A 21,554-nucleotide genomic window follows, 5' to 3' on the forward strand; every position below is an offset into this window, starting at 1 on the left:
GTCTCTCTAGAAATGCCACGGACCCCCAGGCCCCTCTCACTCTTCCTCGCCCTCATCCTCTCCTCTGTCTCCCTCTCCTGCGACAGCCGAAGCGCTGCCGTCGCCACACTTCACCGCAGACGCGCTCCCCACCGTCCCCTCGCGGGTTCATCGTGCTCCTGGTGACGCTAGGAGGCTGTAGAGGCCCTCCGCAACCCCTGCAGTGCCCTGCAGCCACATCCCGCTCGGAGCCATGCTCCGGGCGCCGCCGCGAGCTCCGCTCCGGTGAGCTCCGGCCTCCCCAGCTCCTCCCACATGCTCCACTGGATGCGGACGAGGACGGGCTACGCCCCGATGGTCACCACGTATCCAGCCGCCGCTCGTAGCGCAAGTCCGGCGAGTTGCCGCCGCGGTTTTGGTCGTCGCCGGCAGGACTCCGACGACTGCTGACGTGGCCTCTAATTAGGCACAAATTACCCCTAGAGACACTGACAGTGGGCCCCGGCGCCCCCTAATTTTTAGTTAGGCTAATTAACCCCCTGTTAACCAACCATGTCACTGATGTGTGGACCCCACACGTCAGGTTTGTCCTGGTTAGTGCTGTTGACCTACTGACGCAGGCATGACGCAGTGCTGACGCAATAAATGATTTTCTGGATTATTTCTATTTTGGAAATTCCAAAAAATTAGCTAAACTTCAAAATTTCATAGAAATTCAACCGTAGCTCATATTGAAATAATATATATATGAAAAATTATCAGAAAAAAGCAATCTATCCATCTGTACCATTTTCATGCATGACAAACCAACTTATACCTGCTGTATAGGTGAAAACACATGAATGGCATTTATAAGAGTTTATTTTGGAGATGCATTTGAACCTTTGGTTCAAATCGACTTCAACCAAATTAATGCTAGTTGTATTAGCTCAAACAACATCACATCTTCATGCCATGTTCATGCATCATATTGTTGCATATGCTTGTGTATTGATTGCCGACACCGTTCCTTCTTGATAGGTCCTGCTCTGAAGACCGATCCAGAGTACCTGTCAGAGGAACAATGCCCCCCTATTGATCTACCAGGCAAGCAAACCCCCTTGTTCATTCTGGTACAATCCTCCTGTCTTACTCCTGCTCTCTTTTATCGCATTAGGACAACAACGATTCAACTGCTTCTTTATGCTGCGGTAGTTGAACACATTCCTCTGCATGACCTGTCATTGCCACAGTAAATAGTTGAAACCCACTAGCATGTGTAATAGTTGATTGAGCCATGTTGGGAATGAATTGGAGTGCAGTGCTATGTTCTGATGTTGAGAGTTAAGTGTGTGAACATGATTTGGTAAAGGTAGCAGTGAGAGGCCACGTAGGAGTACATGGTGGGTTGTCTCACTGGAACCGTCCCTAAGAACTGAGTTTTGTGTATCTTGTCCAATGACTAGATACTACCACACATTGGGTTCCGGTAACTCGACCCCTCTTGACTTATTAACCGACTTGGTCTCTGTCCAGGAGTCGCAACTAGTTTTTGGTGTTTGTAGGCAGTGTTATTATTCTACCAAGTGGCACCCGGCAGGATGGGCTTGGGACAGACTAGGGGTGGCACGGTGTACCAAGTGGCACCTGGATGGTGGGCTTGGGAACCCTACTCACATCATTTGGGGCCGTGAGCGAAACCTCGGCCGGATCTCCTTGTGGATGGAACCCGAATAGGCAATAAACCTGGACTAGAGTCTTCCATGGTTAGTCAGGCCGTAGCCGACACCCTCGCCAGGCTTCCGATTGAAGGTTGCCGAGATACATGACATGTAAATGGCGGTAAGAGGTGAGCGCGTGTGTGAAGAAGTACACCCCTGCAGGGTTGTCATGATCTATTCTAATAGCCGGGTCTGCGGTTATGGACTTCTTGGATGCTTACGTGGTACATAGACAACTTGAACTGGATACTCTAAAATGCTCAAGACAAGTGTGAGTGCTATGGATGGCCTTCTCGTAGGGAGATGGGAATGAATCCATAGTGGTGTATTAATGTGGTGATTAGTTGACTCGTGTGCACTTTCTTACCTCAAAGAAGTTACTCATAGTCGTAGAACATGATAGCCACTGAGTCAAAGCTGGCTCGCTGCAACTAAACCCCACCTTGCCTTTTGATACTGATGCGTGTATGATAGGATCTGATGTAAGTCATGTTGAGTACCTTTGTACTCACGTTTTCTTTATTTATGTTTTGGAGACGAGGCATTTGTCTCACTAGTAGTTCCGCTTGGACCTCGACGAGTAGTATGTTACCTCAGCTACGATCTTGTACCTTGGGAGGGACTTGTAGATAGTTAGGCTTCTCAGCCTTTTTCATTTGTAGATGTCTGTACTCAGACATGTAATGCTTCTGTTGCTTGTATGCTCTTAATGATGGGTCATGAGACCCCTGTCTGTATTGAATATTATGTGGCTCTTCTGGGCCTTTATCTATAAGAGTTTGAGTTATGTTGTGATGCCATGTTGTATAGCACATACTTGCATGTTATGCGTACGTGTGACGTGTATTGCTATGTTTGGGATCCGACAACCTAGTTGTCTATCTTTGGTAGCCTCTCCTATAGGGAAATGTAGTCTGGTGCTTCCACTAAGCCATGGTAGTTCGCTACAGCCCGGTTCACCGGAGTCCTGATAGCCCAGCACTACTGCTCCAGAACACTTAGACTGGCCGGCATGTGATTCACATCGTTCCTGTGTCTGTCCCTTCGGGGAAATGTCACGCCGTGACTTCCGGAGTCCTGCTAGCCTACTATAGCCCGGATTCCCGGAGTCCTGTTAACCCAGTTGCTACAGCCCGGATTCACACGCTGATGACCGACATGCTCGACGTTGTTTCATGTATGCCTGTCCCCGTAAGTTAGTGCCACTTTGGGTTCACGACTAGTCATGTTGGCCCGGTTTCTCTGTCATATGGATGCTAGCGACACTATCATATACGTGATCCAAAAGGCGCAAACGGTCCTGGGCCAGGTAAGGCGACACCTGTGGGAATACCGTGCGTGAGGCCACAAAGTGATATGACGTGTTACATGCTAGATCGGTGTGACTTAGAATCAGGGTCCTAATAGCTTTGTTATCAGAGCCTGACTTCCTGTAGGATTAACAAGCCAAACTGGTCGAAGTTGAGTCTAGAAATTCTTTAGTTATGTAAGGGAATTGATTGTGGAAGGGAACGTAAGGCTCTTTTTACTCCTTACACCTCATGCCCTTCTGATCTGAGTCACCCTATCTTTCCTATGGGGTTAAGGAACTGGGCTTTCTCTTCCGTCTATCAGGATCACGTGTTACTACTCCGTAGTCTCTTAGGATTGGTTGATCAGGGTCATATTCCAGTTTTTGAGTACTTCCGGTGTAGTCTGTTTAGTACTATCACAGAACCTTAAGTGATGATGTTGAGTATGGTACTACCTCATCGTTTGCAGGGTGTCTCATTTTGAGCATTTTACTACCGTTATTCTGCCGGAATTGTCCTAGGAGTTCAAGAGATACTATTTTCCTTGTACTACATTCTACATCCTTATGATGATGCTGAATCCATCCTTGTTTCCTTGGTTGGTTCTTCAGGATGTCGTCAGTTAACCGAAGTTCTGTTGCTCGTAGCCGGAACCATGGAGATGGTAGGGATGAGGATCCTCCCGACCAGCCTTCGTTGGCAGAGTTCATGTTAGAGATGGAGAAGAACAAGTGAGAGTCTAACCGCTTGTTAGCACGTATTGAGGAGAACACCGCCCATCAGTACAAAGAGTCTGCGTCCATTCACGACTTCATTGGCCTGAAACCACCTACCTACCATCATTCCATTGAGCCACTCGATGCCGATGACTAGCTCCATAGTATCACTATCAAGCTGCGTTCTACGAACGTAGCTGAAGGTGACAAGGTCACCTATGCTGCTTATCATCTAGAAGGTCCTGCTAGTATTTGGTGGTAGAACTATGGGGCTATGCTTCCAGCTGGCCAATTACCCACCTGGAGAGATTTCACTCAGGCTTTCCGCGGGCATCACATTCCTCAGGCTCTCATTAACCGCAAGAGAGAAGAGTTCTGTAGTTTCACCCAAGATAAGATGGTTGTTGATGCTTACAGTAGAGACTTTGAGAACCTCGCCCGCTATGCTACAGAGGAGGTGTCCACAGACGCCAAGAAGCAGGCTAGGTTCCGGAAGGGTCTCAACCCCAAGTAGCATCGTGATCTTCACTTGCACCATTGCAATACATTCCAGGCTCTTGTGAACAAGGCCATTAGTGCAGAGACAGCTCAGCTCACTTACGAGGAGTCTCGTAAGCACACCCCTGATTTGGGTTCTTCCTCCGGTTCTAGTTCTCAGAAGCGTCGGATTTGGGTTCCGAATTCCACTCTTCCACCCGGTTGTTCACTGAGGCCATCTTATGTGGTACCTCCCCCTGTTAAATTGTATACTCCACCCAGGCCTATTGGTAGACCGGTTGTCACTGCGGGTCCACGTCCTAATTCAGGGACTTGCTTCACATGTGGAGAGCCAGGACACTATGCACGTGACTGCTCTCAAGCCAACTATGCTCCACCCCAGCCCGAGGAGTCTGTTCTTCGTGGTAAGCCATCACGCAAGATGATCAGTGTCAAGTCAGCTTCCACTGAACGTGGACATGTGCATCACGTCTCAGCTAAAGACGCTCATGATGATCGAGATGTTGTTCTTGGTACACTCCTTGCCTACTGTCATCCAGCTTCGGTTCTATTCGATACCAGAGCATATCACTCCTTCATTTCTGAAAGCTATGCTAACTTGCACAACATTTCATTTTCTGATATGCCCTCTCCACTAGTCATTCAAACTCCTGGATCCAAATGGCAAACTTCTAGTGTAAGCCATAGTAATGAAATCCTTGTTGACAGACTTGAATTCCTTGCATCACTTATAGCCCTCAAGTCTACAGATATTAACATCATCTTGGGTATGGACTGGATGAAAGCTCATTAAGCCAAGATTGATTGTTACACCAGGTCTGTTCAGCTTACGCATCCATCTGGCAAGATAGTCACTGTCTCCACTAGAGTTGCAAAGCGTCAGCTCTATTCTCTTAATGCCAGCCCTCGTCCAGACCTTGAGGATATCCTGGTAGTCCGTGACTTTCCGGGTGTCTTTCCTAAGGAACTGCTAGGTATTCCACCTGACAGAGATGTAAAGTTTGTCATAGATCTTATTCCAGGAACCGCCCTAATTTCTAGGAGACCTTACAAGATGGCACCCTTAGAGCTAGCTGAACTTAAGAAACAGCTTGATGAGTCCTTGCAAAAGGGTTTCATCTGTCCTAGTTCTTCTCCTTGGGCTTGCCTCGTCCTCTTCGTCAAGAAGAAGGATGGTACGAACCGAATGGTTGTATATTATCGTCCCGTTAATTTGGTCACGATAAAGAACAAGTATCCGCTCCCCAGGATCAATGACCTATATGATCAGCTCACTGGATCGTTAGTCTTTTCAAAGATGGATTTGAGGTTAGGCTACCACCAAATCAAGATCAGAAATGGGGGCATTCCTAAGACGGCTTTTCTCACTCGTTATGGCCAGTACGAGTACACCGTCATGTCCTTTGGTCTAACCAATGCTCCAGCTACATTCTCTCGTTTGATGAACTCGATATTCATGGAGTACTTAGATAAGTTCGTCGTGGTTTACCTCGATGATATTCTTATTTACTCGAAGAACGAGGAAGAGCATGTCGAACATCTTAGACTTGTGTTAGAGAAACTTAGACAGCACCGCCTTTATGCCAAGTTCTCCAAGTGCGAATTTTGGTTGCCAGAAGTGACCTACCTCAGCCACGTGATATCTGGTAAGGGCATTGCTGTCAATCCCGAGAGAGTTCAGGCCGTTCTTGATTGGACTCCGCCTCAAACAGTTAAACAAGTTATGAGTTTCCTTGGTCTAGCCAGTTATTGTCGCCGCTTTGTTGAAAACTTCTCCAAAGTGGCCAAACCTCTCACGGAACTTCTCAAGAAGGATAAAATGTTTGAGTGGTCCCCACAGTGTGAGCACAGTTTTCAGGAACTGAAAAGACGCTTGACCTCTGCTCCCATACTTGTGCCACCGGATTTCACTAAGGACTTTATTATATATTGTGATGCCTCACGACAGGGACTAGGTTGCATTCTTATGCAAGATCGCCATGTGATTGCCTATGCATATCGACAGTTGCATCCACATGAGGAGAATTATCCTACACATGATCTAGAGCTTGCAGCCGTAGTCTATGCACTTAAGACCTGGCGACATTACCTTCTTGGTAAACGTTGCGAGATCTACAACGATCACCAGAGTCTCAAGTATATCTTCACGCAACCGGATTTGAACCTTAGACAAAGCCGTTGGTTGGAGTTGATCTCAGATTACGACTTAGGGATCACTTACACCCCAGGCAAAGCCAATGTCATGGCTGATGCACTAAGTCGTAAGTCATATTGCAACAATCTCACGTTGCAACAGGGCCAACCACTTCTCCATGAGGAATTCTATAAGCTTAACCTTCACATTGCTCCTCACGGATTCCTTTCTACCTTGGTGGCGAAACCTACTCTTGTGGATCATATCATAGAAGCCCAGAAGCATGATACGGGGATTACCCAGATCTAGAGAAACATTGCCAAGGGTATTGCTGGTAGTTTCTCTATAGATGATCGAGGTGTTGTTTTCTTCGGGAATCGCCTGGTGGTCCCCAAGAAGCAGCATGTTCGGCAATTAATCCTTAAGGAGGCCCATCAATCTCCTCTCACGATTCATCCCAGTAGTACTAAGATGTATCAGGACCTATGCCAGAGGTTCTGGTGGACTAGGATGAAGAGCGAAATTGCTGGGTTCATCGCTAACTATGACATTTGTCATCGCGTTAAGGCAGAGCATCAGAGACCTACTGGCACCCTTCAGCCTTTAGCTATTCCCAAGTGGAAATGGGATAAAGTTGGTATGGACTTTGTCACTGGTTTTCCCAGGACCAAGAGAGGGAATAATGCTATCTTCGTAGTCATTGACCGTCTTTTCAAAGTGGCTCACTTCCTACCTGCTCGAGAGAGTATCACCGCTAGTCAGCTCGCTGACTTATATATTTCTCGAATAGTATCACTTCATGGTGTTCCACTAGAGATCAATTCAGACCGTGGTAGTTTTTTCACTTCTCATTTCTGGGAGAGTTTCCAAACTGCCATGGGCACCCATCTTTCCTTCAGTACAGCTTTCCACCCTCAGTCAAGTGGTCAGGTGGAACGGGTCAACCAAATTCTCGAAGACATACTTAGAGCTTGCGTTATCTCATTTGGTATGGATTGGGAGAAGTGCCTTCCTTTCGCTGAGTTTGCTTCTAACAATAGCTACCAATCCAGTCTCAAGAAAGCTCATTTTGAGATTCTTTATGGACGAAGATGTTGAACACCTTTGAACTGGTCAGAAACCGGTGAAAGACAATTCTTTGGACCGGATATGATCCAGGAGGCAGAAGAACAAGTTCACGTCATTCTTGATAATTTGAAAACAACACAATCTCGTCAAAAGAGCAAGTATGACCGCCGTCACAAGGAAGTGGCTTATGAAGTTGGCGACAAGGCTTACCTTCAGGTTACTCCTTTGAGGGGTACCCATCGTTTCGGTATCAAGGGAAAGTTGGCTCCTTGTTACATTGGTCCTTTTCGCATTCTCGCTAAACGAGGAGAGGTTGCCTACCACTTGGAACTACCCCCACATCTTTCTCGAGTACATGATGTCTTCCACGTCTCTCAACTCAGGCGTTGCTTCTCGGATCCCATCCGCGGAGTGGACCATGAAACGCTTGATCTCCAAGATAACCTCACATATGGAGAGTACCCTGTTTGCATCCTTGATCAAGCAGAGCGTGTCATTCGACGTCAGAACATCAAGTTTCTCAAGGTTCAGTGGTCTCATCATTCCGAGAGAGACGCTACCTGGGAGCGAGAATATCGTCTTCGACTTGAGTACCCCACTTTCTTTCTGCCGACTCCTGAATCTCGGGACGAGATTCTTTCGAGTGGGGGTGAGTTGTCACATCCCTAGTTAAGGTAGGACCTAGGCTAGCCCTCTTGTGAACATCATGTTTAAATTTAATTTAAATTTGAAATGGGGATTTGTGAAACCCTCAGAAATCATTTCTGGAAATAACCCAGATAAAAATTGCTCCAAAAAGGTCCAAGAAAATGTTCATGTTGCTCTCTGATAATATTGGTCAGAGGTAAAATTCAAACCAATATTATCAGGAGCTCATAAATATTTATTTTGGCCATTTGGAATTAATGCAATAATTATTTGTGTTGGATATATATATGTTATATATTTTATATATGTCAAAAAATCCTGAAATTTGGTGAGGGGCTTCGGAATAATCCCTTATGTCCCTGAAAAAATTGTCAGAAGAAAATAAAATGATTTAGTATTATTATTAAATGAGAAAACAAATGTCAGAAAATAGAAAAGAAAACAAAAATAGAAAAGAACCTTACATGGACTTACCTGCGGCCTGGCACTATGCGGCCCAGCAGGCCGGCCCAGCCAGCTGGCCGCGCCAGTCGTCCCCTTCCTCACGCCAGGAGGACAGTGGCACGCGCCCGGTGAGGGAGTCCTGGATTAGGGGGTGTCCGGATAGCCGGACTATACCTTCGGCCGGACTCCTGGACTATGAAGATACAAGATTGAAGACTTCGTCCCGTGTCCGGAAGGGACTTTCCTTGGCGTGGAAGGCAAGCTCGGCGATACGGATATGTAGATCTCCTACCATTGTAACCGACTCTGTGTAACCCTAGCCCTCTCCGGTGTCTATATAAACCGGAGGGTTTTAGTCCGTAGGAACAACAATCATACCATAGGCTAGCTTCTAGGGTTTAGCCTCCTTGATCTCGTAGTAGATCTACTCTTGTACTACCCATATCATCAATACTAATGAAGCAGGAGTAGGGTTTTACCTCCATCCAGAGGGCCCGAACCTGGGTAAAAACATCGTGTCCCTTGTCTCCTGTTACCATCCGCCTAGACGCACAGTTCGGGACCCCCTACCCGAGATCCGCCGGTTTTGACACCGACATTGGTGCTTTCATTGAGAGTTCCTCTGTGCCGTCGCCATCAAGAAGGATGCCTCATCCCGTCTTTAAAGACGACACCATTGCTAAGGGAGCTTTGGCTGTCGACCAAACTCTCCGGCTAGGTGGTTTCCTTATGACCGCCTGTTCGGCTGCTACGCCGACAATGACCTCTCGGGTAATCAAAAGCAATCTTCACGTCAGCTCGGAATTCGCCGAGCAGCTAGATCAAATGGAGCTCTCTTCCCTAAACGAGCTCTTGGATCGCATCGCCGCCTTGGGAGTCGCTACGGATTACGACCAGATTGGGCCTAAACCCGATCTGAGAGAGATTAACTCTCCCTAGGTCACCCATCACATTGCCGTGGTAGAGGGACAGTGCGGCGACCCTTCATCTATCTTAAGGACTAGCTATGTCCGGATTCCCGATCCCTCCAAGCCGGATACCCGCGGAGGGGAGGACATTGTAACGCCCCGAGACTGATGTGCCAGGTGTCGTCCAGTTATTCGTTGTTGTTGCCTTGTCATTGCTTGCGTGTCATGCAATGCATATCATGTCATCATGTGCATTTCATTTGCATACATGTTCGTCTCATGCATTCGAGCATTTTCCCCGTTATCCGTTTTGCAATCTGGCGCTCCGTTCTCCTCCAGTGGTCATTTCTACCTTTCTTTCGTGTGTGGGGATTAAACATTTCCGGATTGGACCGAGACTTGCCATGCGGCCTTGGTTTACTACTGGTAGAACTCCTGTCAAGTTTCGTGCCATTTGGACTTCGTTTGATACTCCAACGGTTATCCGAGGGACCAAAAAGGCCTCGTGTGTGTTGCAGCCCAACACCCTTCCAATTTGGCCCAAAACCCACCTAAACCTGCTCCATCATCTCGGCCGTTCGATCACGATCGCGTGGCCGAAAACCGCACCTCATTTGGACTCTCCTAACTCCCTCTACCTATAAATATTTGATCCCTTCCGAAAATCCCGCAGTCCAAACCCTAAAAACTCCTCCGCGCGCCGCCGGACATTTCCTCCCGCGCCGGCCGGACATGTCCACCCTGGCGCCACATCACTTCAGCCAACTAGAGGCTGCCACGTCAGCTTCCCCGCCGCCTCAGTCACTCAGGGGCCGCCACCTGGCCTCAGCCGCCGCCTCCACCGCGACGAGCCCTGCGGGCCCAGATCCAACCCGCCTGACCCGCGCCGCCGCCGCTTGGCTCCCGAGCCCTTGCGCCGCCTGGCCGCCGTCCTACGTGGCTCTGCCGCCACCTCTCCGGCGTTGCCGCGGACGTCACCCCGCGCGCCGGCGCCCGGCCTCTCCCGCAGGCGACAACATGGCCGCGCCTCTGCCGCGCGCCGCGCACAGCCGCCCGCGTCACCCCGGGTCCCGAAGACCCCGGATCCGGCGCCCCCGCTTCCTCTCCAGCGAGCCATCGCGCCGCTCCGGCCATCCTCGCTGCTCCGACCACCATGGCGCCATTCCCGTCCATCCTCGATCTCCGTGCTCCGGCGATATCCAGATCTGGATCCACCCGAAGGTTGACTTTTCCCCTCCAAACCCTAAGCATTTTGCAATCTTCATCATGTCACAACTTTGCATCCGTAGCTCCGTTTTGCGCGTGTAGTATATCAAAATGTTCGTCTCAGAGAGTACATCATTTCATTCCATTGCATCATTTTCATTTGGGCTCATCTTGATGCCCGAAATGCTGTTAGAAGAGTGCTACATGAGATATTTGTCAGATCTGCTGCTCCATTTAGATATTTGTCATTTTTGCCATGATTATTGTGTGCATGATATGCCCCTGAGCTCTTCATGAGTTTTGTTATATGTTTTGCCATCTTTCCAGAGGTGCAAACCATGTATTTTTGTGATGTGTGTGGTGACTAACACGAGCTTGCAAAGTGGAGCATTCGTTAATACTGATTTCAGGGACTTAGCATTTCCACTAAGTCCTTGGACTGTTTATTTTGTTATGCCATATGTTCATGTTGTTTCCTAGTGATCCGTGCCTCTTTTGAGGATGATCAGTAAGGATGTTTTGTTAATCTTGTCGTGCGCTATCCATCCATGTATTTGTTTGCAATTATGGAGCACCCTAGCTTGAGTCAATCGAGCTCTACTTTTGTCATTTCGTGAATCTGGACAGATTGTCTACTTGTTAGCAATTTTGCTGAGGATGTTGTAGTTGATCCGTGCATGCTATGTTATTGTTCTTGCCATGTCTAGCTTGTTTAATGTGTATTCTTGATGGGTGTATGCTTAGATTGGCATGACATGCTCTGTAGTGAGTGCATCGAGCTCGTAAACATGCCTACTTGATATCTGTTTCAGCATGCTCCAGTTTTCACTAAGTCTGAGAACTGATTATGTTTTTGCCATGTTCACAGGCTTGCAATTGTATTTTCTGATCCCTTTTGGCTCAAGGTCACTAAGGTACTTTTGTTAAGCTCTTTGAGTAGCTCCATGCCATGCTTTACTTTGCCATGTTCAGGTCCTGTAGCATGTAGTTTTCATGCTCCAAAGAGTGCTACCTAATCTGAAATTCCAGACAAGTGTTAATTTCACTAAGTCTGAAATCTGTTTACCATATGCATTTTTGCCATGCTTGTTTGAACCTGTTAATGGATGAATTGGGCGTAGCTCAGTGCTAGACTTATGTTAAGCTTCATGAATGGATCCCTGCCATGTATTTTGTTGTCATGTTTGAGTGTTGTAGCATGTTCATCTCCTTGCATTTAGATGGCTACTTGCTGTATATCGCAGATCGTGGTCATATTTGAATCGCTTGCCATTTCCAAACCGTAACTCCGATTCCGGCATTCTTTATATCATTTTCATGCGATTTCATCTTATCTTTCCAGTGGCACACTTGGATTTCCATGTTGAGGCCAGGTTCATGCTTTCCCTGTCACATCATGCATATGCATCGCATACCGCATCCCGCATATCATACCATGTTCATGTGTTGGTTGTTTACTATGTTGTGTGCTTCTTTCCGGTGTTTGCTTCTTCGGGTTGGTTCCGGTAACGTCGCGTTTGTGAGGACCCGTTCGTCTACGTCCGTTTGTCTTCTTCATGGACTCGTTCTTGTTCCTTGCGGGATTTTAGGCAAGATGATCATACCCTCGAAATCACTACTATCTTTGCTTTGCTAGATGCTCGCTCTTTTGCTATGCCAATGCTACGATGCCTACCATTTGCTTTCAAGCCTCCCAAATTGCCATGTCAAACCTCTAACCCACCATGTCCTAGCAAACCATTGATTGGCTATGTTACCGCTTTGCTCAGCCCCTCTTATAGCGTTGTTAGTTGTAGGTGAAGATTGAAGTTTGTTCCTTGTTGGAACATGGAGATGTTGTTCCTTGTTGGAACATGTTTACTGTTGGGATATCACAATATATCATATTTAATTAGTGCATCTATATACTTGGTAAAGGGTGGAAGGCTCGGCCTTATGCCTGGTGTTTTGTTCCACTCTTGCCGCCCTAGTTTCCGTCATATTGGTGTTATGTTCCCGGATTTTGCGTTCCTTGCGCGGTTGGGTTATAATGGGAACCCCTTGATAGTTCGCTTTGAATAAAACTCCTCCAGCAAGGCCCAACCTTGGTTTTACCATTCGCCACCTAGCCTTTTCCCTTGGGAGCCGCGCATCCCGAGGGTCATCTTATTTTAACCCCCCCAGGCCAGTGCTTGACTAAGTGTTGGTCCAACCCAGAGCACCGTGCGGGGCCGTCCCTTGGCAACTTGGGTTACGTTGGCTCCCGTACGCTTAGCTTATCCGGTGTGTGCTGAGAACGAGATATGTGCAGCTCCTAATGGGATGTCGGCGCATCGGGTGGTCTTGCTGGAATTGTTTTACCATTGTCGAGGATGTCTTGTAGAACCGGGATACCGAGTCTGATCAGAATGTCTCGGGAGGAGGTCTATTCCTTCGTTGACCGTGAGAGCTTGTCATGGGCTAAGTTGGGACACCCCTGCAGGGATTTGAACTTTCGAAAGCCGTGCCCGCGGTTATGGGCAGATGGGAATTTGTTAATGTCCGGTTGTAGAAAACCTAAAGTTGACCTTAATTAAAATACATCAACCGCGTGTGTAACCGTGATGGTCTCTTTCCGGCGGAGTCCAGGAAGTGAACACGGTGTTGGAGTTATGCTTGACGTAGGTTGTTTTAGGATCACTTCCTGATCATACTTTTATCGACCATGCTTTGCCTTCTCTTCTCGCTCTCATTTGCGTATGTTAGCCACCATATATGCTAGTCGCTTGCTGCAGCTCCACCTCATACCTTATTACCTTACCCATAAGCTTAAATAGTCTTGATCGCGAGGGTGTGAGATTGCTGAGTCCCCGTGACTCACAGATACTTCCAAAAACTAGCTTGCAGGCACCGATGAGTCCGTGCAGATGACGCAACCAAGCTCAAGGAGGAGCTCGATGAAGATCTTGTCTTTGTGTTGTTTCGTTCTAGTTGATTAGTAGTGGAGCCCAGTTGGGGTCGATCGGGGACCTTTGTCACATTTGGGGTTCTTCTTTTATTTTGGTTCCGTAGTCGAGCCTTGATTGTATTTGGATGATGTAATGCTTTATTCATGTATTTGTGTGAAGTGGCGATTGTAAGCCAACTATGTATCTTTTCCCTTATGTATTACATGGGTTGTGTGAAGATTACCTCCCTTGCGACATTGCTTTCAATGCGGTTATGCCTCTAAGTTGTGCTTCGACACGTGGGAGATATAGCCGCATCGAGGGCATTACAAGTTGGTATCAGAGCCTTCCCCGACCTTAGGAGCCCCCATTGCTTGATCGTTTTTAGCAGCCGAGTTTGTGTCTAGAAAAATGTTTTGAGTCATTTAGGAATTATATATCGGAGAGTTTAGGAATTCTTTTTACTCCCCAGTCCCTTCATCGCTCTGGTATGGCATCCTGACGTAGAGTTTTGACTCTTCTCTTCTCAAATTTCACTAAAACATTTTAGGATCACGCGGGTATCTTGGAATCGTTCCGATGGTTTTGTGACAAGAACATTGTCTTGGTGCCTCCTGTCAGGGGTTTTGTGGCAGTGTCCCGGGGAGTTGAGCTCCGAGGTGTTGTCGTCACAATTTTATCGTTGCAGTTCTGGAATACCTGAGTTTAGTATGCCGACATCGAAAATCTCTTTTATGTAGTTCGTTGGTGAGATAACCTCGACGCCACCCAGTACTGGGGCGGGAGTTTGGGAGTATTGCCATAACTCGTATAACGGATGCTTTTCAAAGGTTAAGGTAGATGATTTCCGAAGGTTTCTTGGTTATGTGTTGAAGGATGGATACAGCTGGATGTAGGATTTGCTAGTTTTGGGTGAGATATTATGCTTCCCCTGTATCCCCAACACCTGATTGCATAACCGGAAAATTTCGGGAGTTTGTAAGTGGGAATTCAAGTAGCTCTTAGGATATCTTTCCAAAGATGTATGATATGAAATTGGGGTTCGACGTCTAGTGGTCCGCCTATCCACGGTCGGTTTTACAGTGGTCTCGTTGTGTCTTAAAGATTCCTTGGCTATGCCGACTCAGGGACGCTTCGTATGTCATGTGCACTGCCTTGTACATGATGGTGATGTACGATCGAGCCTGTGTAGGCCCCACCACGAAAACTTCGGACGAAATCTCTATCATATGTTTGTTGCGGCTTATTCTGCAAGCCAATCCTTTGTTTTGTTTTTGAGTTGTGGTATTCGAGTTTCTTCAATGTCAAGTGTTGATTCCATACCTTCCCCAAATGGTGTTCTCATACTCCGATGTGGATACCAATCCTTCTTGATCATCAAGATTGTCTTGTCAATCCTTTTCACCGGCGTGTTTTCTCTTCAAGTGGATCCGATCATTTCAACATCAGGAAGATCAATTATCATTTCTTCTCAACGGTATTTGTTTCATCCATACCAAGTTGTCTTTGTTTTCCCACCCTCCCACCCTTTTCTTCAAGGAATCCGATGTAGTAATCAAGTACCCTTTTATTCATGTGAAGTCTCACCATTCTTTTCCTTCATGTTCTTACCCGGTGGTTCTCATGAAGATGCTCTACTAGTTCATCATTATTTGCTCGTTTTCTTCTCCGGTGGATTCAATTCAAGCTTTTGGTGTTGATCATATTCTTTTTCCTTGTTTCAAGTACCTTCTCTTACCGGTGCTCCTCATATTCATTCACTTCTTGCTATTCTATTATTCCGGAGTGCTGAAGATATCTCCAAGATTCGTGTTTCCACTCTGCTTTCATTCAAACTCTTTCGAGGATGTTATCTCATTCAAGCCTTTTAATTCAACCGGTGCAATCTCTCTTTTTAATCTTTTCAACGGTGTTTCTCTTGAGTGGGCTCTAACCCACAGGTCTTTTCCCAGGATCTTACCTGACTCTTCTTATTTTCCCGGAGCTATCCTCAAATTTCTTTTCAAAGTTTGACGTAAGAATGAATTGTCATCAGTCAAATGTCTTTCTCCAAGATCTTTCAAATTCTTTTCATTGTTGATTCAGCCTTTATATTCTTCTTTATTCCGGAGTGTCTCAACAATTCTTGATGGTGTTTCTCGTCGTCATTCTCGGATTTTGAAGTCCGAAGAAGAGTTTTCTTCCATATCTTGCTCCATTCTCTTCTAGATTAAGGGTGCTAGCTTGTTGCCATTCTCTCATAATTGTTTCAATTGTGTCAATTCTTTTCACCTATCCGGGGCAATTCAAGAGTCTTCTCAGTGTGTTATCCGGAGTCCACCAATTCAGGTTTATTCATTCTCAGCTGTCAGTTATCGTCCTCCTAATTTTACCGGTGCATTGATCAAATATCATCTAATTAGTGCATGATCTCTTCGTTCTCTCATATATAAATTCTCTCAAGCATCTTCATTCATTTGCTAATTCTTCCCGGTGTTTTCTCTTCGTTCATTGTAATTCTTATGGTGGTTTTTTCAAGATTCCTCTTCTTACGTTATCATACTTCCGTTCCATCAAATCCTACCGGTGGATCATCGAAGGCCTCTTCAAGTTTGCGCATTATCTATCTTAATCCTTTCTACGAAAATAAGTAGTTTGCCAAATCCGTTGATTGTCATCAATTTAATTGGTGAAGGATACGCATAATGTAATTCTTATTCTTGCTTCATCCAAGTGATTAATTCCTTATTCCGGAGGTTCATCAAATTCTCGATTCAAGTTGTCCATCTTTCTTTTCCAGAGTTCCAAGTTCTCTCAAATATATCATCTCGAAGGTCCATCTAATCTTTGCAAGGTTTCACCTTGTGTTTTCAACTTCTTTTTCCTTCCGTTTGATCATCCTTTTGTTTAACGGAATTCTTCATGGAGGGTCTACATGGTGGTTCACCAAGGATTTAATTCCTTCTCCAAGTGTTCATCGAGATTCTTTTCAAAGGAGCTCAAGTGTTCTTCATATTGCATCCGGAGTGCCATTCTTTCTATCGTATCATTAGAGGTGGTATTATGTCATTCTTGATGATTTGAGTTCATGTTCCATGATTCACATGTTGTTAAGCATGAGCTATTTTAAATCCATCAACCTCTTCGTTGGAGTTATCTTGGGTTATATTTCACCTAAAGCCTTCCCTAAGGATTGTTGCTATTTATGGTGCTTATAAACACCCAAGTTCTTCATTTATTCCTCCCGGTGAAATAAGTTTCTCGTCTCCTTGCTCTTACCAATCAAATATTTTCCGTAAGTGGCAAGTTGTCACCTCATAATGCTGGGATGTCTTCTATAAGACCATTACAAGCGTACTCCTTTCATTGTTGATTTTCCAAGAACTCCGTTCCACACTTCTTTCTAAGGATGCTTCTCAAATTCTATTGTGGTAGAACATGTCATTTTCTTCTCCATTCTTTTGTTCCTACGATCCAACTTCTATTCTTTCGTTCCAGACGCATTGTGATGTTGCTCTCTAAGACTCGTAATCTTGTTTTGTCAAGATCATGTTCTTTCCTTTTGCTTATCCATTTAACCGGAGTGTGTGCCCGCTGCTCAAGTTCTCCATTTTATCAAGCCTTGCATATCTTTCCAACCGGAGTGCTGTTGGAATTTGTTCTTCCTTGTTCCTTTTCCTAACGGAGTGCTTTCAACTTCGCTCATTCTCGTTGCATTCTTTCTTTCAATTTGTTCAACCTCTCAAGGCTCGTGGTTTCACTCGTTTGTCAAAGAAGTAACTTAGCTTTACCTCTTCTCTTTCTCTTCCATTTTCCCTCCGGTGCCATTCTAGATCTCGGGACGAGATCCTCTCGTAGTGGTGGAGTGTTGTAACGCCCCGAGACCGATGTGCCAGGTGTCGTCCAGTTATTCGCTGTTGTTGCCTTGTCACTGCTTGTGTGTCATGCATTGCATATCATGTCATCATGTGCATTTCATTTGCATACATGTTCGTCTCATGCATTCGAGCATTTTCCCCGTTGTCCGTTTTGCAATCCGGCGCTCCGTTCTCCTCCGGTGGTCATTTCTACCTTTCTTTCGTGTGTGGGGATTAAACATTTCCGGATTGGACCAAGACTTGCCATGCGGCCTTGGTTTACTACCGATAGACCGCCTGTCAAGTTTCGTGCCATTTGGACTTCGTTTGATACTCCAACGGTTATCCGAGGGACCGAAAAGGCCTCGTGTGTGTTGCAGCCCAACACCCTTCGAATTTGGCCCAAAACCCACCTAAACCTGCTCCATCATCTCGGCCGTTCGATCACGATCGCGTGGCTGAAAACCGCACCTCATTTGGACTCTCCTAGCTCCCTCTACCTATAAATATGTGATCCCTTCCGAAAATCCCGCTGTCCAAACCCTAAAAACTCCTCCGCGCACCGCCGGACATTTCCTCCCGCGCCGGCCGGACATGTCCACCCTGGCGCCACATCACTTCGGCCAACCAGAGGCTGCCACGTCAGCTTCCCCGCCGCCTCAGCCACTCACGGGCCGCCACCTGGCCTCAGCCGCCGCCTCCACCGCGCCGGGCCCTGCGGGCCCAGATCCGGCCCGCCTGACCCGCGCCGCCGCCGCCTGGCTCCCGAGCCCTTGCGCCGCCCACCCGCCGTCCTACGTGGCTCCGTCGCCGCCTCTCCAGCATCGCCGCGGCCGTCACCCCGTGCGCCGGCACCCGGCCTCTCCCGCCGGCGACGACCTGGTCACGCCTCTGCCTCGCGCCGCGCACAGCCGCCCGGGTCGCCCCGGGTCCCGAAGACCCCGGATCCGGCGCCCCCGCTTCCTCTTCGGCGAGCCGCCGCGCCACTCCAGCCATCCTCGCTGCTCCGACCACCGTGGCGCCATTCCCGTCCATCCTCGATCTCCGTGCTCCGGCGAGATCCAGTTCTGGATCCACCCGACGGTTGACTTTTCCCCTCCAAACCCTAAGCATTTTGCAATCTTCATCATGTCACAACTTTGCATCCGTAGCTCCGTTTTGCGCGTGTTGTATATCAAAATGTTCGTCCCAGAGAGTACATCATTTCGTTCCATTGCATCATTTTCATTTGAGCTCATCTTGATGCCCGAAATGCTGTTAGAAGAGTGCTACATGAGATATTTGTCAGATCTGCTGCTCCATTTAGATATTTGTCATTTTTGTCATGATTATTGTGTGCATGATATGCCCCTGAGCTCTTCATGAGTTTTTTTATATGTTTTTTCCATCTTTCTAGAGGTGCAACCCATGTATTTTTGTGATGTGTGTGGTGACTAACACGAGCTTGCAAAGTGGAGCATTCGTTAATGCTGATTTCAGGGACTTAGCATTTCCACTAAGTCCTTGGACTGTTTATTTCGTTATGCCATATGTTCATGTTGTTTCCTAGTGATCCGTGCCTCTTTTGAGAATGATCAGTAAGGATATTTTGTTAATCTTGTGGTGCTCTATCCGTCCATGTCTTTGTTTGCAATTATGGAGCACCCTAGCTTGAGTCAATCGAGCTCTACTTTTGTCATTTCGTGAATCTGGGCAGATTGTCTACTTGTTAGCGATTTTGCTGAGGATGTTGTAGTTGGTCCGTGCATGCTATGTTATTGTTCTTGCCATGTATAGCTTTTTTAATGTGTATTCTTGATGGGTGTATGCTTAGATTGGCATGACATGCTCTGTAGTGAGTGCATCGAGCTCGTAAACATGCCTACTTGATATCTGTTTCAGCATGCTCCAGTTTTCACTACGTCTGAGAACTGATTATGTTTTTGCCATGTTCACATGCTTGCAATTGTATTTTCTGATCCCTTTTGGCTCAAGGTCACTAAGGGACATTTGTTAAGCTCTTTGAGTAGCTCCATGCCATGCTTTACTTTGCCATGTTCAGGTCTTGTAGCATGTAGTTTTCATGCTCCAAAGAGTGCTACCTGATCTGAAATTCCAGACAAGTGTTGATTTTCATGTAACAAGTCTGAAATCTGTTTACCATATGCATTTTTGCCATGCTTGTTTGAACCTGTTAATGGATGAATTGGGCGTAGCTCAGTGCTAGACTTTTGTTAAGCTTCATGAATGGATCCCTGCCATGTATTTTGTTGTCATGTTTGAGTGCTGTAGCATGTTCATCTCCTTGCATTTAGATGGCTACTTGCTGTATATCGCAGATCGTGGTCATATTTGAATCGCTTGCCATTTCCAAACCGTAACTCCGATTCTGGCATTCTTTATATCGTTTTCAAGCGATTTCATCTCATCTTTCCAGTGGCACACTTGGATTTCCATGTTGAGGCCAGGTTCATGATTTCCCTGTCACATCATGCATATGCATCGCATACCGCATCCCGCATATCATACCATGTTCATGTGTTGGTTGTTTACTATGTTGTGTGCTTCTTTCCGGTGTTTGCTTCTTCGGGTTGGTTCCGGTAACGTCGCGTTTGTGAGGACCCATTCGTCTACGTTCGTTTGTATTCTTCATGGACTCATTCTTCTTCCTTGCGGGATTTCAGGCAAGATGATCATACCCTCGAAATCACTACTATCTTTGCTTTGCTAGATGCTCGCTCTTTTGCTATGCCAATGCTACGATGCCTACCATTTGCTTTCAAGCCTCCCAAATTGCCATGTCAAACCTCTAACCCACCATGTCCTAGCAAACCGTTGATTGGCTATGTTACCGCTTTGCTCAGCCCCTCTTATAGCGTTGTTAGTTGTAGGTGAAGATTGAAGTTTGTTCCTTGTTGGAACATGGAGATGTTGTTCCTTGTTGGAACATGTTTACTGTTGGGATATCACAATATATCTTATTTAATTAATGCATCTATATACTTGGTAAAGGGTGGAAGGCTCGGCCTTATGCCTGGTGTTTTGTTCCACTCTTGCCGCCCTAGTTTCCGTCATATCGGTGTTATGTTCCCAGATTTTGCGTTCCTTACGCGGTTGGGTTATAATGGGAACCCCTTGACAGTTCGCTTTGAATAAAACTCCTCCAGCAAGGCCCAACCTTGGTTTTACCATTCGCCACCTAGCCTTTTCCCTTGGGAGTCGCACATCCCGAGGGTCATCTTATTTTAACCCCCTGGGCCAGTGCTTGTCTAAGTGTTGGTCCAACCCAGAGCACCGTGCGGGGCCGTCCCTTGGCAACTTGGGTTACGTTGGCTCCCATACGCTTAGCTTATCCGGTGTGCCCTGAGAACGAGATATGTGCAGCTCCTATCGGGATGTCGGCGCATCGGGTGGTCTTACTGGACTTGTTTTACCATTGTCGAGGATGTCTTGTAGAACTGGGATACCGAGTCTGATCGGAATGTCTCGGTAGGAGGTCTATTCCTTCGTTGACCGTGAGAGCTTGTCATGGGCTAAGTTGGGACACCCATGCAGGGATTTGAACTTTGGAAAGCCGTGCCTGCGGTTATGGGCAGATGGGAATTTGTTAATGTCCGGTTGTAGAAAACCTGAAGTTGACCTTAATTAAAATACATCAACGACGTGTGTAACCGTGATGGTCTCTTTCCGGCGGAGTCCGAGAAGTGAACCGGTGTTGGAGTTATGCTTGACGTAGGTTGTTTTAGGATCACTTCCTGATCATACTTTTATCGACCGTGCTTTGCCTTCTCTTCTCGCTCTCATTTGCGTATGTTAGCCACCATATATGCTAGTCGCTTGCTGCAGCTCCACCTCATACCTTTTTACCCTACCCATAAGCTTAAATAGTATTGATCGCAAGGGTGTGAGATTGCTGAGTCCCCGTGACTCACAGATATTTCCAAAAACCAGCTTGCAGGTGCCGATGAGTCCGTGCGGATGACACAACCAAGCTCAAGGAGGAGCTCAATGAAGATCTTGTCCTTTGTGTTGTTTCGTTGTAGTTGATCAGTAGTGGAGCCCAGTTGGGGTCGATCGGGGACCTTCGTCGCATTTGGGGTTCTTCTTTTATTTTGGTGCCGTAGTTGGGACTTGATTGTATTTGGATGATGTAATGCTTTATTCATGTATTTGTGTGAAGTGGCGATTGTAAGAAAACTATGTATCTTTTCCCTTATATATTACATGTGTTGTGTGAAGA

The sequence above is a fragment of the Triticum urartu genome, chromosome 3A (genome assembly GCF_056163025.1).
Source record: "Triticum urartu cultivar PI428250 chromosome 3A, HENAU_Tu73, whole genome shotgun sequence".
Classification (NCBI taxonomy): Eukaryota; Viridiplantae; Streptophyta; class Magnoliopsida; order Poales; family Poaceae; genus Triticum; species Triticum urartu.